We start from the raw sequence: 17,256 nt of genomic DNA, 5'->3' as shown, positions 1-17,256 counted from the left end.
ATATACTTAACACTTGCAGGTTAGATTAAGCATTGACTATGGTCTCTCATCAGAGCTTGGCCATTCCTAGGGCTGCAGTTTGCTTACAGGTTCAGATGACTTCACTGCCTGCAATAGCGTAATAAAACAGCCCAGCAATCACCAGGTGTAATTTCTCAAAGCAGTGTGGACCAGCAGTGATGTGGAGGAGAGGCTATGAGCAGAGCTCAGACTGTATTGCTTGCTGGGAAACTGCCTTTGCACATGCTAAGTTCAGGCAGGTAAAGCAGGAACTCTGCTGTATGTGTGATCAGCCTGTGTTACTGCTGCTGGCTCTGAGCGGTGCTCTCTGTGTGTGTGCACGCATGTGGTAGTGTGGCAGGGGGCTTCAAGTATCTGTGCAGGTGGGAAATGCCTGGGATCTGAATCCAGAACCCCCAATCCCCATCCCAAGCCTGATGTACTGGTGGGAGAAGTTAGACTGCAGGGATCCCATTTTGGGGGGATGCAAATTCTTTTGGCTGATCTCTGCTTCTACCACATCCAGCACAGTGGGGTCTTAGTCCTTGCCTAAGGCTTAGTAATACTGTTACAGCGTCATCAAAAGTAATAAAGAAGAGGATAGACTCCCAAGAAAAATATCATAAAGCAAACCATTGACACACTCTTGACAGTGTCCACAGCAAGAACATAAGGACTTCTTTTTTCAGCTAAGAGGAAATTACCTACGCTAGATCTAAATGATGGAGTGAGTATGTGTCTTCCGAGCCCTTGGTTGACGTGCTGTCATTAGAGGATGAAAAGGGAAGGGAGAGGGTCATACTAATGTCTGGAACCTGTGGCACTTGCTAGCCCACAACTGACCTGCCTTTGTAGGGAGGAAGGATGAGAAGGAGCAGCAGTATGAGTGGTTGATACAGGAAGCAGCAGGTGAGTAATATGGTCAACACCTTTGTGTCTGCAGGAGATGCTCCCCCAGGTTAGATTTCCTCTTCCAGATTAGGTTTTCCCTACAAGATCATGCACAGTGTCAGGCTTTTTTGCTCTCCGTGATGGCCCCTGGAAGTTTTCTTGTGCAACCCATTCAAGCTTATGAAGTTGCTTGGGTAACACAGAGCTCCTAAGTACTAAAATGTGTTAAAAGTGGCTCTCATTTGAATCCATAAAGAATGGCATGGGAATACAGTGATGCCTCATGCCTATGAGTAAATATGGCCTTGAAGAACTTGCTGACAGGGGAGATACGTTATCAACAAGCTGTTTAACCTAATATACTTCCATACAAGATAACGTTGAGCATTTAGAAGAGGTTAGTAAGTATTTGCAGAATCCATCACTGCATTCAAAGCCACGTGACAAGCTGCATCCCTTAGTTTTTCCCCTGGAACTTTATTACAGCAGAAGGAACAGAGAAATGTGTCAGGCCCATGTTCTGGCAGGAGCCAGAGGCAATGCTGTTGAGCATGTGGCTCTGTGCAGTAGCTGGGAAATGATCATGTTCCCTGTGCCTCCTCTAGATCAGAGAGGCTGGGATAACATAGTTATATGGTTATATTAGCTGAATTTTTGCTGCTGCTAATCAGGCTTGAATCCCTGTGTTGGGCCGTGCCTACTTTGCACATTTGAGTACAAGTGACCACAGAGCAATGAGTGGAGGAAGATACGTTATACTGGTCATTAATATAGATGTTGGGAGGCAGTGTTGAAACATGAAGTGTACATTGGTTATAGATCACAGGGTCCCCGCATCAGAGAATGCAGGTGATCCTATATAAGATTTTATCCCACAGTACATTTTTTATATAATTCTATATGACTACTGGTCTTCTGATAAGTCTGTTACAGCCTGTCTGTTGGACCTCTGTTATTCCACAGGGGTTTTAGAAAGGCTGGCAAGGGCCAGAAGCATTCTGGGAGATTGGAAAGGCTCTGCTGGCAAAGCAGTGCTTTGGCCCTGCCAGCCACCTGAATGCGCCAGACCTCTGCAGAAGGGCTTCTCCCCTGGCATTACCCAGAGTGTAAAGCTGAAGCAGAAGGGATGCCTCCAGCCACCTCCTCACTACCACAATGTAGGACTGTGTTGGCTGTTTTACTTACCTTCCTCTCACTTGATCCCAGCCACAGAAGCTGTAAGCTTCGTGACTCAGAACCATCTGCTAGGTGAAGGGCTGGGTTGGGATGCAAAGGGAGCAGACAATCACTTGGCCTCCTCTGCCTGTGGAAGCTTACAGGGCTCCTCCGTGCTTTCCCTGGGCACCGTCCCTGGTGCTGCCTGATCACTGAGCATAAGGTGGACATGAGGTCATTTGTGTTAATGTCTGGCTGGGACATGCCTTGGGCATCTCCAGAGACGCCAGTCAGTTCAGTCGAGTCCTCGGTGAAGGCTCCTGGCAGGAGCTGGTCTGACTTCTAGTGCTTCTGGCTCCCAGCCTCTGCTTTATCCAGCAGACCACACTGCTGCTTAGCAAAGCTGGCTGCAGAGGCTAGGGCAGCAGCTGCAGTCCTATTGATCCCTGTGGGGATAATGAGCCCAAATGGGAAATCAGCCCACCATATAAAAATCCGGCTGCAAACCAGAGGCTTGGACTGTGACAGTTCTGCACTCATGTGAGAGCCCAGCTGTGTAGAGCATCCAAGGAGAGCCTGCTTTGAACATGGATTTAATGCTTGGGCTGCATAAGGAAATCTTCATCCCTTCCCACAGACTCATCACACCTTTCTCGTCTCCCAGATGAAGCATCTGGAAGCAGATCCAAGTCCCCACACCCATAGAGGGGACAAGTCCTCAGTTCCCCAGGGGCCAAATGGTTCTTCCTCATGTTCTGAGACTGGAAGGAGCAAATGGACAAGCATGATGGGAACATGTTCTCTCCCAACCTCCCATGGACTTGGGGCTGGGAGGGTCAGAGAAGCACTGTGGCCCCCAAAATGAAGTCTCTTCATTTCCTACCACCACAAAAGCTGTTGCAGGAGTAGATGGGGATGTGTGCATTTGCAGGCCGTGCTGCACTCTTGGTGTTTAAATCTTGTCTACTGGAAATAGCTGGGCAGAGGGGCTGTGTGTGCCTGAAGGCACGTCGGCCTCGCTCAGGTGAGTAGTGGAAAGCTGCTGCACTACTCAGCATGTTTGGAGCTCAGGGTAGTTGCTTTTGGGCTAGCCTCATTAAATAATTCATAGGGAATAATGCTTCAGGAAGCATATATCTGGGGTCTTGCTTGTAACTCCGGTTAAGAAAGCTGCTCTTATTTATCTGTTTGTGTGCTGCTTTTTCCCAACTCAAGTTTTTCATCTGAACTGTTCCCCCTGTGCTGTTTGCAAACCATGCAGCATGCGAGCATGCCCTCACCCTGCCCACACACGAGACCAAGCAAGATAGCAAACAAATCGGAGGTTCCTGGTTGTCCTTAGCAATTAGCAGAGAGCTCAGGCTGGCACCTGCTGTTGCCCTGGGATGGCTTTTCTGTCCCCTGTGGATTCATTTCTGCAACAGCAGCAGAGCCAGGCAGTTTAGGTTATTGTTTCTGTAGCTACCCCCTGCCCTTGCACGTCATTTACATTGTGAGGTTAAAGTATAGTCTGATAGTAAATTTTATTATTAAGATCTTGATTTCTTTGTGTTATTATAGTGTAGGGACAGCTTGGATTGACCCCTCTGCACTTTCATGCCTACATCTAAAAAGCATGAGAAATTTCTGTAGCTCTGCTGGCAGCATGTAAGCGGTTTCCTCATACTAGGGCTCGGCAAGTTCTGCATCCAAGTGCCTGCTCCCTGCTGTGGACTGCAACCTTGCGATTGTCTTCCAGAGATGGATTTTAACTCCTACTACAGTTTACCTTTGTGAGCAAGATCCTGGCTGGCAACAGCTTTTCTGCAAATGCTTTTCTGCATTTCCAGGAGTAACTGCTGTGTAGTGATTCTGCTGATCAATACCTCCCTTTGCCCCATGCAGGGTGCCTGCTTGCACTCCAGCCTACTAGTCTGCTGGTACCACACACCAGTGGAGGTCACAAACCCTTCATTGCTGCTGCACGTCCTTTTGCTGGGCAGTTTCCACATAATTAATTTACCTTTAAAATACCTATTTCAAAGCTTTCTTTTTAATCACTTTACAAAATATCCAGCTTCTGGTTTGCTGTTGTTTGAACTCCTCAGATGTATCTCAAATTTTGGTGAGCACGACGGCTGGTTTCCAACATGTGGCACAGCAGTGAGCCACTTAGGGCTCCTTGGGAAGGGAAGCCTCTTCCTCCACTCCTCCCCATCCTTTCTGCAGTAGCAGTAATAAAATCACTGGTTTGTTCAGTTCTTATTCCCTGATAGAAATCGAGCTTGTGTTTCTTTGTTTCTCCTTTGATTTCTTAGCTCTCTGATCTTCCCATGTTTTTTTGCAAGCTACGCAGCTTGTCCCACCTAATAGCCAGTACAATTTTTTCAACCTGGCGTAGCACCATGTTGCCCTTAGACTTTGGCAGTGCTTTTGCCTCCCTTGGCTTGAGGTGGAGGTCATGGTGGTGCTTAATCACCTCTTAATTGTGTCCTCCTGTGTAACCAGGCTTTGGCAGTCCTATATGGATATTGCCTCAAATTGTGGGAAGAGAGGACCATTGCTTTGAAACTCCCTCTTTGCAACCAGGTCTAGCAGGGGGAACTATAGGAAATTTATAGTTGCAAAAGAACTTTGCAAAATTGTGCTGCACCTCGATTTCTTTGTAAAGGCAAAATTAAAACCATCCAGGGAAGAGGAAAGAAAGAGGAGAGGAAAATGCGGCAGACATCAAAGGAAAAAGTGCTGAAGGAGAGGGAAGAAGTGGCACCCTCAATATGAATTTGAGGGGAATTTTTAAACCTGAAGTCAAAAAAATCATACAGGTTAGGTAGTTTAGGTCACATTATTGGAATTTATTGCTCTTCATTAACCTAACAGCCACCTAGGTTTCAGTGTCAGCTCAACATCAAAACACAGTTGATCAAAACTTCCTTGGTTTAAAAAATTGCTGCACAATTTTGGTTTTCAAGTGGCTGAATGTGATTTTATGAGGCACCTGCTCTCCTCAATACTGTTAAATCATTCAAGATCAAAAATCTGAAAGTGGATGTTTGGGCCTGAAGTGCAGTACTGGGCTTCAGATGAAAAGAGCTGAAGAAATGCTGTTGCATTATTTGTAAGTGAGGAGTTTGTATTTTTTTCCCCATGTGCTACAGGGACTTCCTTCCTCTTGCTTCATCAAAGAGGTGGGGTGGGATCCAGGCACTGCCTTGCCTGAAGAGCAGCTTAGAAGGCACCTTTGATTTTTTCCACGATGAATAATCTCATTTTTCATCTGTCTCTGCTAGGCATGGTCTCGCCTTGCTTGGAGGTACAGAAGTGTGCAGGAAGAGAATAAAAAAAAATGTGATTGAGCTGGGAAGGATGGCTGGCTCAAGCAGCTCCGGGATGAGGGTTGTTTATCAGGGCTGTTTATGTGATTGGGATAAAAAGTGGAAGCAGATCCAGAAAGTGAAAGAGGCTTTCCCAGCATAGCTGCAACTTACCAGCAGCTGAGAGAGACACGCCACACAAGCCCTGGCTCTGCTGTTTAATTTCTGCCTCGCCCCTCTGGAATATAGGAATTACTGCTGGAATGACAGAGTTATCAGATGAAAACTGCTGAGTTACATAGAGTGAATGCTGTGTGAGGAGCACTTGGAAGATGTAGACAGTGAACAGCCTAGCTGCAGGCAAAGTGAGTTCTGATTGGCAGTGAGTGCTGATGCCACCAAGGCAGCCCTGATGGAGGGTTTTCAGTTCCACGGTGGCCACCCACAAAATTCATAGCTGCTGTAAGCACAGGGTGGCTGACTGCACTTTGCATTACATTCACAGTAGAGCGACCTGCTTAGGTGGAGTCATAGCCAAAATACGTGCAATCAGGCTTGCAGTGTTCTTGTAGCATCCCAGAAACGTGGTGGAACCTTATGTGCGAACTCTTGACTGATGCATGCAGCAGGGCAAATTAAAGATCTCTCCTAAACTTGCATGCTGGTGCTGTGCTGCTTCTTGGTGCTGGACAGGCCAAGCCCTACCCCTATCCTGCAGTGTGGGGGGTCATTTAGTGGCTGTTGCTGTAAAGATCATCACCATGCAGTGGTATGTGCAAGTACAAATGCAAAATCCCACCACTGTCTTCTACTGATCTTTTGTATCATGCTCTCTGGTTTAAATACAAAATGGCTGCAAGCGGTCCCTGGAATTCATTGCCAGCCAGCTGTCAAGCTTAATTTGGTTGTTCTGTGAAATATCTTGCATATAAGTAAATAAAAAAAGGAGTAGGGCCCATGAAAGGGCTGGCATGTGGCACATTCATGTTATTTATAGGCTTTTCTGTGTTTCTGTATCACCATGGCAGCTATGAACGTTGATGCTGACAGTTGGAAAGAAATGCCACATATGTGTTAAGAAATCCATGTGTATGAAATAAAGGGTGTTCTGGTGGAGCTGGGAGGCAAGGGTGTGTTATCCTGCCAGGAGCACCCAGCCCCACAACAGCAAGATGGGTGGGGAAAGGGACATGGCAGATACTAGCAGGTTTGTGGGCTGATGACTTCCAAAGCCGTGTGTCCTGCTTTATCCTGCCATCTTATTGGAAAAGTTGGGAATAAAACCCAACTCCCATTTTCTGTGTCTTCTGTGCTGGGACTGGCCCAAAGCTCTATCCTTCCTTCCTCCATATGGAGTTTATTCATAGCCAGTTCATTCTCATCTGTTCTTGTTACAGCTCTGTCCTTTGGCTTAGATACCTCTACTCCCTTGCTGGTGCTTACGGCCCTGCTGTGTTTGTCAATGCTGATCCTGTCTTGCCGGACTGGTGAGTGTGGTTTATGTAGGGTGTGCACCCTACACAGCACAGCGCAACAGCTTAGGAACCGTAGCTAGGTCCGTCCCTGGCCTGGCTGATGAAGTTGAGACTGAAGAGCCCAAAGGTACACATATGGTGGAGGCTGGAGATCCCCTCATCCAGTGTATCTTCTGCAAGATGGAGCCTTCATTTACCAGCCTGTTTTTCATACCTTTGTGTTTAATTATACTGAAGCCAGTGGTAATTTCTCACTCAATACTTACTTTCTATATCTGGCTTTTTATAAATGTCTTAAAAAGCAAATAAAAGCAGCAGCTCCTTGTAGCAGTTCTGTAGTTGGCAGGTAAAAACCTGCTCCAGTCACATCGACACAGAATCCATTTGAGCGTCTGCACCTCAGTGTCTGCCTGGAAAGCAGCCTCTTGCCAAACAATACCAGTCCCTAGCAGCACTGCTCCAAAAGTTACTCTCAGGGAGATTGTACAGCAAACCCTCATGGTGGTGCTTTTATTCTAAAACAACTTGGTCTCTCAGGTAACACCAATGATCTTAATTCCTCCATGTAACTGGTCAAGCTGTGAATATGTCTCCATCTTCTTGCTTGCATCAGGTTGTTTCTTTCCCTCAGGTTGTCGCATCTTAGGCTTTGACCTTAGAAACCCAGGACTTCCAAGTCAGTCCTTCATGGATCTCTCTCTCTGAGAGAAAACCTTTCTGTAAACCCAAATCTTCCTTCTCCTTAGCCAGCTGTCTCTTTTTCATCTTTTGTCAAGAGTTTTTCTTCTAAGGACTGGCAGAGATCTCTTGAAGAGGGATGTTTCTCAGCAGTTTCCCTGGTACATGCAGTGCCTTTCCCATAATCCTTGCTCCTCTGTAGTGGAAATCAAACCTTGCCCTTTTTTCCCCTCACATGGGAATAAGTGGTTGCTTCTTCCTCTTATGTTTGTTTCTCCTCTCCTCACTTTCCAGAGGCAGCCTTAGCTCCCTGGCTTCTGTTGGTGGTAGATCTTTTGTTTCCATGAAATAAATGCCATATCCCCATGACAGCCACCTGTGGGCTCAGGTAGCTGTTCCCAGGCCTGCGCTTGAGCTGCAACAATTCATTACTGTGTCAGGAAGGCCCCAGGGGACATGAAAGTCCTTATTAAAATTACTGTTTCTGCCCGTTGATGGTAAGCATATTTCTGTTCCCAGAGAAGCATGGGGGTTCACACGTATATGTTTGTAAGCATACAATTTATGCATTCTTAACAATAGAAACCGAAGGCATTTGGCTAAAGAGCTGAAGTAAATAAACACACTGGGATTTTTTCTGGGGAAAGGGAAGTCATGGGCTGTCTGGAGCTTGTACAACTGCTGCACTGACATTCACTGTCCTGTCATCTACTGTTAGTCCCATAGACACAATGGGTCCTGCTCTTTGAAATGAGTCCACGTGGGTAATGGATGCTAGGCAGCTGGTGTAATGCTTTCTTTGGCTCCTGCAACTCCATTCAAGACCTCTTCTGGCAAAGCAAATATATAGGGTCTCTTTTTGCTCTAAGACTTACATGCTTATTAAGCTTTCTGCAGTGGAAAAAAAGATTGCAAGGCAAGTCAGCTTGCTAGCTAGGTCATGAATCCATGTATATGTTATGAATGGCAACGATATGCATGTGCCCAGGGCTTTACCCAATCATATCAAGTGGTAATGCACATCAGGATGAAAATAAATCCTAATTCTGACTGCACTACATGAAGCAAGTGCTTATTTTACGTAAAAACTAATTTTAGAATGTTAAGACTGTAGCTGATCCATTTTGTCTCACCATGACTTAGCATAATGACATGCATATAGATATATAAATTTGTGTATTTGTAAACATGCTTTTCCCCCATTCCATTTTTTTGCTGAATGTAAGTGCCCCAAGACCCAGCACTTGCTTTCTCAGTGGGGTGTCTGCATGCTAGCAATTCTTCTCTTCTTTGCCTGGGCACAGGGAAGGCAGCGTGGGCACCCAGCCCGGCCATGTTAACACAAAGTTAGCATTATTTCTTTGGACAGTAGCAGCTGGCAAATGCCAAAGCATGGCTTTAACGCTGACTTCCAGTGTCACTGGGATCAATGCACTGCCTTGGGTGAAAAGAAACGTTGACAGGCATCAGGCCCTAGGGATGCTGGCAGGGGATACTGCCTGCATCCCTGCCTCCCTTGCCAGCTGCAGCTAGCTTCTGCTGCAGCAATCTCATCTCTGGCAAAACAGCAGCATTGAAAGGCGCTGTAGTGTGGAATTAAATGTTTGAATGCCCTTTGTCTGACATCCACCTGATCGTTTGGGGAATGCCAGAGGTTTTGAGGGAATCCCCTGGGGGAGTCGGGATGTGCTCAGATATTCAAGTGCTCTGGAAAAAATAGCAAAGCACTTTGCTTTTCAGCAAAAAAAAAAAAAGTACTTTACAGCATTATCCTTTCCTGTGTCCTCCCTGTGCTGAGTGTCTGAGTTCATTTGTGTAGGTATATTAATTTCCATTTCACCTTTCAGTGGTGTTTCTGTCCCCTTCACACTTCTTCCTATGCACAGCCCAGCCTACTTCAACAGGGCTGGTTTTATAGAAAGAGTTTGGATGTGCAGCAGTGGAATGGGTTAGGAAAAGCCCATCTTGTTCCTCCCTGACTGTGCAGTGACTCTCTTAGCAGTCTTTGCCAGCCAGCTTCAGGGATGGTCCCTGTGGATCCCCCATGGTAGGGCTGACACAGCTGCTCTCCATGATGCTTCTGCCTGCTGTGGTCCTTTGCAGCCCCGTGCAGCATTAGAGAGGCTGGGATGCCGGGCTGAGAAACTATATGGTTGCATTAAGAGCCTTGCAGTCCTTGCAACCTGGAAAGGCAGCAGCCTGTCATGCAGCCGCAGGAGATTTTTGGCTTGCATTGGAAGCCAGTGTGAAGCGTCTAGCAGAAGAAGGCTCTACGTGTGAGCCAAGTGAGTTTTGCGGGCTCAGGAGCCAGAAAACAAAGCAAAACATGTGGCTTCATATTATTTTTTAAATATTACCATGATTGTGAAGCCACTTGTGAAAGATCTGTTGTGGGAAGCCCAAATTCTTGGGACTGTCTGCCAGAGCTTTTGTGAGGCCCCATCATGGTGTGGAATAGCTCTGAAAAAAGAAACACCCAAGCAAATGTATAGAGGTGTGCAGATCCTCAGAAGCTGCAGGGAAAGGGCTGTGCCAGGGTTCTGCTCTCCCTGGGCAAAGGGAAGAAGTCTTCCAGAGCTGCCTCAAAAGGAACAAAAAGGCACTGCTGCCCTGGGAAGGTGCAGTCCTACCTCTCTACTGAAGGAACAGGGTAGGTACAGGAGGTGAAATAACCTGCTGCTCTCTGCTTATTAAAAGAAAATGGTGTTTCCTGGCAGCACTACAGATCTGACAATTTGATCCATTGAAACAGTCTTAAAATATAAATCAGGAAGAAGTGATCAAAGGTGTGGAGAAAGATTCTCCTCCCCCTGCTACCCTCCCCCTGTTGCCCTCCCCCAGGGCTCTTGCGGTTCCCTGTAGCAGGTGGATGTGGATGTGGATGAGGGCTCCCACCATGCACCGGTTTGCGGGGGGTGGGTGGGTGGCTGAGTGGTGCATCACTGAGCTCATTACTTTTGGCTCTGCCTGAGCAGGTCTGGAGGGAGAAACTGATTGTGATTTAAAGATGTCAGAATCAGGAAATCCATCATGTACTTCACTAATCTGCTGCTGTGATTAATTGCCCTCACCATTAACTGCCCATTACAAATATACACCTTATTTCTATCCTCAATTAGTTCCTAGGCATGGCTGCGCTGTGTGATGGTGCATGGAAGAAAGTGCAGGGCTGAGTGGCAGAGGAGCAGCACAGGCTGGAGGCACAGGCACCCACTGCCACACACGTGCAGCTGCTGCCACCACCCACAGGCCAAGAGCAGGGAGGATAGCAGTAGCATCCTCGGGACCCACTTGCAGAGCAGTACATCACGTGCCTCTTCCCCCTCCCCCTTTCCCCCCCCCACCCCCCCAAAGATCTTCCAGCAAATGCGCATGAAGTCTTTCATGGCTCTGAACTAAATTGTGCAGTAAATTGAGCTTGGTTGCATGAAATTTCCCATACATGTATGTTATAGGGTGAACTTGGGAGCAAGTTATATCCAAATTCTCCCGTCTTTTGTCTTTAATTTAAAAAGTTAGAATCTCCTGTAATTGCCACTGTGCTTGTGGAGGATTGGGAAATACTAAGAGACCCTCCGTGGCTAATTGAATGCCTTATAAATGTTCTGATAGTAAGCAAAGTTCTCTGTCTCACATTATAAAGGTATTTAGGTCCAATTCTGTGCTAGGGTGATAATTTTATGAGGGATTTTCATATCTTTTGTATGCAATATGAAATCAATCATTACCTTATTTACACTTAATTGCTTTTATCATCCAGAAATATTTAGTGTTTAATGATAATAAAGCACTTAGACTAAGGAGGCCAAACACCATGTACATTGTTGCCTCATGGGGCTATAATGCACAACTTCTGGATACTGCATTTCTGTGTGTCAATGTCCCCTCTTGGCAGAGAGGCATATTGAGGCTAGAGGAGCAGCAGCTCAGCCTGAATCCCCCTTTAACCAGGAGGGAAGAGCACTTTGATGCCCAAAGGCACAAGCCAGAGCCCCACAAAATTGGGAAATTTTCTTGGTTTCCCTAGCATCCACGTTTCCTGGCTTCACAATGCCTTCCCCACAGCACTCAATGCATGGAGGATGCTTCTGCAGCAGCTGTGGACAAGGCAGCTGAGCTTCTTGGTGCAGGCACCACTGCATTCTGCCCCTGGAAGAGGGAATCAGGAGGAGTCTGCCTTGCTTCAGCCTGTGATAGGCACAGAGTTTCTCTTGAATCAGTTGTATTGCCTTGAATGAAGGAAATTTACTGCTTTCCTGATGGATGTGGGTCGTTCTCCCAAGGATCAGAAATGACACAGAATGGAAAATTTTCTGCTGTTTTGCAGAGTCAGGTCGTTCAGCTAAGTAGTGGCTGGCGAGAATCCAGTGGCAGCTCTTTAATATACTGTTGGGCTAAACTTAGAGAAGAGGATGAGCAGGCTTGTATATTGCTTTGCTTCTAGCAGGATAGGATTAAATTACCCATCCCATTTTCCTTCATATTAGTATGCAGGGGTATAGAGAGCCAAAGGCAGCAGCTGCCAGCAAAACCCTGTTGGCTGCTGGGGGCACTAAGGGAGTGATCTGATTCCTGGTTAAATTGGGCATAGAGCACAAGGCTCAGGGCCTGTATCCAAATATGACCTAAGCATGGATTGGTTAATTCTAATTCCTTCCTCCTAGTCCCCCTACCTCAACCAGCTAAATTTCTAAGTGAATAATGAAAAAAAACCTGTTTTCTACTACTTTTAGTGCAGTAGGGGAAGGGAAGGTAGAGTAGCCTTGCCAGCTTAGACTTTGTGAGTCTTCCATACTCCTGATATGTAGCATTTGTACTAAAAAAAGGAGACTTCCGCAGGGACTTTCTCTGGTGAGCACTGCCCAAAATGAGTAATGCTGTTTCTTGCTGCAGAGTCCCAAACATTTACTGCTGCTATGGGTTATTTTCTGCCCACGGAAATGTATATCACTTGACACTGAGGTGGCTCCTTCTCTCTGCAAGCTCACCAGCACCAAACAGAAGTTGCAGATATAAACTCCCCATGTGTTAACAGAATAAATGATGCCTGTAATGGGATCTGAGCATCTACTATCACTTCCAACAGTCCATGTATAATCTTACCTGCAATAGATGCTGTCTAGCAAGACACAGAATAAGTGATGACTTTGTAGGAGCTGGTGTTTGGCATAGCATGTCAGCTAGCAGAAAGGGGACAGATGTGCCCTATGTTTGTTGTAAGAGATTCGGTCTTTCCTTGCTCCTTATCTGTATTGTTTTCTTGCTGAAGATGCTCGGCTGAGCACTGTGGACCAAACTGTGTATGAACCGGAGAGATAACTCCTTGCTCAGCAGACAAGGGAATCCCAACATTAGTGGCAATCTGACAGTGGTAACTTCTATGGCGATGAATGGTTAGTTGTGTTTCAAGACCTTGTCTAAGTTTACAAAAGGGATATATTTACACCCATGTAATTAATTCAATGGAAAGTATTAGTATTTAGTTATAAACTGGGCTAATTCAGGATTTGCGGTGGGTGTGACCTAATAATTTTAAAGTTGATCTGAGGTCAAATCACTGCAAGCTGGAATCTGGCTGTGTTCTCCTAATCCTGCTATTGCTCAGGGCCAGAGGCTTATAGGGTGTAACTTGCACAAACATCGTGCAATGGCACTTGCATTTCAGCTCAGAGAAAAGAAAAGCCAGCTCTCCACAGTGTCCTCTACAAATACTCCTGAGCTGTTTTGGAGTACGGCACAAATAAATCATCTTTCAACAGGAAGGGAATACAAACATGCACCCAGAAAGGCATAGGTGGCTCAGTATCCATGTAATAACACGTAAATCAGCGTGCTCCTCACCCAGCTCTGTCCCAGGACCAGGGGACAGGGTTTGGAGGGTCAGACGACCTGCCACCCTAGCTGGGAAGCAGAACCAAGTGCTATGAGGGGTTGCTTCCCCGGCCTTCTGGCTCACACTGCAAGCTGAAGCTGCCCTTATTTCTGGGGAGCAAAGAAGAACAGGAGGTGGGGAACATGTCCTGCCCACGCTGGCTCACTCTCTTCTTGCAGCAGGACATCAGAGTGTAGCTACGTGGTGAGAAACACCTGACTGTCACTACAGGCAAGATAGCCAGCCATCGGCCCTGGCACATCGTGCAGGAGTGGGGTGATGGCTGTGGCACACAAAGAGGTCTGGGAAGATGTGTTTGCAAATAAAAGAGGTCAGGGATGTGCTATGGGGCTCCCAAAACGGGAAGAAGCCCCTCAAAATTGAGCTGAAGCATAATGCTGAGTTAAACAGGCGAAAAAGCATCTCAGAGAAGAAGGGCTATATCCCCACTGGCTAAGAGCTCCTCTGAGCCGTGTCCCTTCCCTGGGCTAACATTCATCAGGGGGAGCATCAGAGAGGGACAGAGCTTATGGCTGTCCCCACGGGAGGGAGCATGAATGCTGCAGTGTCAGCCAAGAGCAGCCCAGGAAGCTAGTCTTCGCTTTGCAGGAACCTGCAGCTGAGTAATGAGAAAGCTGAGCTAAGTAAAATACGGCTCAAGCCATGCTCTTCTCATTAAAGAGTCAGGACTCTGTAGGATGAGGACAATATGGAAGAAGGGTCCCACCATCGCCATGTCCTACAGCAATGTGCTGGTGGTGGGCACTGCTTAGCTGAGGAGTTGGGCAGCTCCATCCCAGAAACTCTTCTTATTTTACTCTTCTTAGCCAAGCACCCAAGACCCAGCCATGGCAGGGAAGGTGGCTATCCCAGCACCACAAAAGGGAGCACCATCACCTCCAGTCTGGTGTGCCCTCCCAGTGAGCAGCAGGAGCAAACACAGCCCCGGCCTGGCTGCTTGATAACTCACTTGATTAACCAAAGCCTGAAATAGCAGAAATCACATAGAAATTAGCCTTCAGGGTACAAGAGTTGCTCCATGCCTGGAGAGACTGGGGAGCTGCTGCTGTTTCCCCAGGAAGAGCTCAGCTGTGGTGACTTTTGGTGTCAGAGTGGACCAGAAAGGCACCAGGCAAGGACCAGGGGCTGTGAGGAACGTCCTTCAATTGCATATTCCTGCCAGACAACAGAAATTTATTATTTTCTGTCCAATATTTGGCGTCTGTAATTGTACCCAGCTCATCTGGGCTGGCTGTGCCCAGAGAGCAGTGGCTTCATGCGACAGTGGGGACACCCCTGTGGGCAGGAGCTGACCATAGTGGCAGCTGCAAAGCATTGGCCCAGTACTCTGTGCGGCAGATAACTACCTGATTACACAGGAATTACCTACTGAGAGCAGGAGATGGCTCATGTCGTGCAAATATGTGAATACAAGGAAGCATTGTTGCAGTGCATGGGGCTGTGGAGCAGATAAGCACCCTTGGACCTGTAGTGGTGGAGAGTGCTCCTTGGTCCTTCTGTGCTGGGAGGTGGGCTGCCTTCTGTGCTGTCCTAATGAGAAACAGCTGCCTAAGGAGGGGGGGCGCTGCAGCCACAGGGGACCCTGTGGGAGGGTGCTGGTGTACCCAGCTGGACGGTAGCCAAGGGTAAGGGTGAGCAAGGGTAGTAAAGGGAAAATGGTCATGCAAAAATCAGTGCAAAGTGTTCACGTAGTGCTTAGGCAGATCAAGAGGGCCTCCAGGAGCAGGTTTGAGAAAGCCATTTAAAATAAAATCTGATTGCGAGTGCACCCACTGTGCCTCTACAGCCCGGTTGGCTTTCTGTCAACTCAGCAGTGACCCAGGCTGCAGCAACCCCCATGTCTTCCACAGTCTCACTGCTTTCTTAGCAAGTCTTCATTGCCCGTTTTGTACAGGAGGGATGCCTGTATGTTGATCTCCAAACACTGATTTTCCCATGCCTCTTGCAGTTGAAAATTCATTATAAATACCTGCCAGAAAGAGGTGTTTACTGCATTTCACAAGTTTTCTCTGAAAAACTGGGAAATCTCTGATCCATTCCATACTTTACTACCACTTCCCCAGGGATGAGCTTCCCTCCTGCTGGGGGAGAATGCTTTATGACTACTAGTGGATAAAGAGTTTTTATTTCTCTTTCCTTTGTCTGACATTACTTGGGAACCAGATTTGAATCCTCTTCCCCTGGAATTAAGTTTTCTAGCAAACCACACAACAAGGTGTTTATATTCTTCATTGTTCCTGAAAAGTCCTAACAGTTTGATACTGTAAAGTCAATCTCAAGTTAGCAGCACAGGGGAGGAGGAGGGTGAAATAACCCCAGAGACAAGGAACATCTTTCTTGGGCTGAACAAGCATCTCAGGTTGACTCCTAAGGGTTCTTTGCAGTTTTTTATTTTGCTCAGAAACCCAAGTGAAAAAAATGAAATGTCAGTCAAACAGAAATAATTTCTGTTGGATTTCCAGCCTATCTGCTAGACCAAAACTAACTTGTCATTCAGGCACCCTTAACAGGAACGTTGCCCTGAGGAGGAGAGCTGCTCTCCCTGCCCTGCCTTGCCCACCCACGATCCCCTGTCTCCATACTCCTTGGCAGGGTGCCCAGCTCTGCAGCAATTTTTGGGTGCCTCAGGACTACAGAGCATGGGGAGAGCCACACACCTGGGCATATCAAGCATGGAAGTGGTGCACAGTAGTAACTCCACAGCTGTGAGCATGGGACGTTAGTGTTGTAATGTAGTCACTGCTATGGATTGATGTGGTTGCTGTTGTGTCCCATGTATGAGGTGTGGCATTAGTCACTGTGCATTTGCTTGGCTGTGATCAGCAGCAAGAAAGTTTTCCATATGGATTTTGATTTAAAAAGAGAATGAAAAATTAATCCATTCTGAACACATTTAGAAAGAAATTACTTCAAAAGTTGACAATTTGGAGCAAGTCTCCCTTCTTAAGAGATGTTTCTAAATTGGCCATTTTGGGTCTGTCTCCATATCTTATCCTCTGAATATCCCTTGTCCCTCCCATTTCATGGGGGGGTAAAAGAACAGTTAGCAGTTCCCCACTCCTAAATAGTGTCTTTCGGGAGCTGGCTAAGCTGCAAAATGGATCAGTTTTGCCTTACAGCTCTGTACACAACAATTGCAGGCTTGCACAAAAGTTACATGGACTTTCCAAGCAAAATATTTCTCATGAAGCCACTTCTGGGGATACCAAGAGATAGAAACAAGACTAGGGCAGCAGCATGCTGGAGGTTGGGGAGCAGAGAACACCAGGCAGGTGGGAGATCTACTGCCATGCACAATGGTAGCACTGAACTTGTGCAGGGCATGCTTTCCTGACATCAGAAAAGCAGAGGCAGCCTGGAGCCTGGCAGACACCCTTGTGCTGGGAGCCCAGGTTCAGGGCTGAGGGGGTGGGGAGAGGCCTTTGGCAAGCAGCTTCTCCATCCCCAAGCACCCACAGTCACAGGGACACATGTCAGAAGGACCAGTGGCAGGTTCTAGCTCACAGTGGTACAGCAATAGCACTCTCAGACAGGGATTGCTCCTAGCAATGTGCAAGGGCAAGTCAGGCACTGCCTCCAGGGATGCTGCGTCTGAGCACTTCAGCCTGCTTTCTTCCCTTCTCCAAGCATGGGCTGTTAAGCCTGCCAGCCTTCTGCAGCGGACTTAACATGGTGCCATCCCTCCTGGCAGAAGCTAAATTGCTGTTTTTGTGGTAGGAATTAACTTCTGTTGCCTGTTCTGCTTGCCTTTTCCCATGCACAGGGCAGCTGAGAAGGGGATGCAACAGGAGCCCTGTGGAGAGGATGGGATACAGCCTCTGTCCCCCACTGTTGGGCAGGGAGTCCCTGTGTCCCCAGCAGCAGAGGTGAC

The 17,256-nt window shown here is 47.2% G+C and overlaps 1 protein-coding gene across 3 annotated transcripts in view; it reads left to right on the top strand.

The window, feature by feature from the left end:
• TMEM121 (transmembrane protein 121) overlaps positions 1–17,256 on the top strand; it is a 35,210-nt gene that overhangs the window by 5,447 nt on the left and 12,507 nt on the right. Inside the window, exon 1 of one of the 3 annotated variants that reach the window (XM_054073844.1) lies at positions 6,076–6,826. The exons of the other annotated variants lie outside the window; for them this stretch is intronic. The gene's annotated coding sequence lies outside the window, so the exon portion shown is untranslated. Of the gene's footprint in view, positions 1–6,075; positions 6,827–17,256 lie in introns of those variants that run through there. 3 annotated transcript variants of the gene reach the window in all.

The sequence above is a fragment of the Cuculus canorus genome, chromosome 8, assembly GCF_017976375.1.
Source record: "Cuculus canorus isolate bCucCan1 chromosome 8, bCucCan1.pri, whole genome shotgun sequence".
Classification (NCBI taxonomy): domain Eukaryota; kingdom Metazoa; phylum Chordata; class Aves; order Cuculiformes; family Cuculidae; genus Cuculus; species Cuculus canorus.
The sequence above is the reverse complement of the archived record's forward strand: the minus strand, read 5'-3'. Positions and strand labels throughout refer to the sequence as shown.